Source organism: Silene latifolia, chromosome 2 (assembly GCF_048544455.1).
Source record: "Silene latifolia isolate original U9 population chromosome 2, ASM4854445v1, whole genome shotgun sequence".
Taxonomy (NCBI): Eukaryota; Viridiplantae; Streptophyta; class Magnoliopsida; order Caryophyllales; family Caryophyllaceae; genus Silene; species Silene latifolia.
The window spans coordinates 31,610,376-31,611,584 of record NC_133527.1 but is presented as its reverse complement, the minus strand read 5'-3'; the positions used below and the strand labels follow the sequence as shown (position 1 = coordinate 31,611,584).

The window sequence follows — 1,209 nt, the reverse complement described above, 5'->3', positions numbered from 1 at the left end:
AATTGTTCTAATTTTTAGTTGCTTTTATTTAGTCTTTCTTTAGTTTAAGGGACTTCTGTTCCTTAAACTTTTCTTATATTCTTTTTGTAGTTTCTTCTTATGCGCAGGTCACAGGGTGGTGAACTAGTGCCATTCAATCCTGAGATCGAGAAATCCTTGCGCGAGTTGAGACGATCACAAAGGGTATTACCGACAGAGGAAGAGCTGAGTACTCTGTCATGCTACTACGAGAATGCTTTGTTCAAAGGATATCCACCTACATCTCCTGCTTCAATTTCTTCAGCCGAGACAGTCACTTCTCCAAAGATTCCAGTCATGGCTGAAGAAGCAACCATTGCTAGTCACTCAGAGCCGACAGCTGCGAATCTCTACAAAGGATTCGAACTACCTGGGGAGGCAAGAAAATTCGAGCCAAAGCCTTCCTATATTAACCTGGTTGAGATAAACCAGTTCGGGGGAGCTGCAAATGAAGATGCAGCCAAGCACATGGAGATTTTTATTGATTATTGCTGCTCTATACCCCCGCCGGCCGGTGTGACCCAAGACCAGATCAAGGAGACCATGTTCATTTTCTCCCTTCGTGATGCTGCAAGGGAGTGGTATAGAGATCTGGATCGAGCCGCTCATGGGATCACCGACTGGAATTCCTTAGCCCTGGCATTCTACAAAAAGTACTTCTCTGCCTCGAAGACTAATGCCATTAGAGCTCAGATCACGAGCTTTAAACAAGGGCCTGATGAGAACTTCCATGAAGCATGGGTCCGTTTCAAGAAACTGGTGCGAACCATACCGCACCATGGGTTCGAAAAATGGAGTCTTTGCAACCAGTTCTACAATGGGTTGTATGACGATCAGAGGGCTATTTTGGATGCTGCAGCCAATGGCCGATTTGATGAGAACATGGGAGAGACTAAGGGGTGGAAGATCATCGATGATTTGGCCACTCATAAGGCTGAATATGGGAATACAAGAGGAAACCAGAGGAGGGCTGCTGAATCTTCCTCTGTTGCTGCACTAGAAGCTCTCACTGCAAGGTTTGACAAATATGAGTTGGGAGGAGCTTCTAAAGGAGGGATGTACCATGTTAACGCTGTTTCAGACGGTCTTTTAGTCTGTAGAAGATGTGGAGCTGAGGGGCATGTCTCAGAGAATTGTTCTGCCCCCTTTGAGTCTTGTGCTGCCTTTCAACACTATAGGCAGACAAACACG

At 45.8% G+C, this 1,209-nt stretch overlaps 1 non-coding gene across 1 annotated transcript; it reads right to left on the bottom strand.

Moving 5' to 3' along the window:
* Positions 1 to 696: 696 nt before the first annotated feature.
* On the bottom strand, positions 697 to 803 carry LOC141645012 (small nucleolar RNA R71). Its single transcript, XR_012544610.1, has one exon. It is a non-coding gene; the product is annotated as a small nucleolar RNA R71 (small nucleolar RNA).
* Between the last annotated feature and the right edge of the window lie 406 nt (positions 804 to 1,209).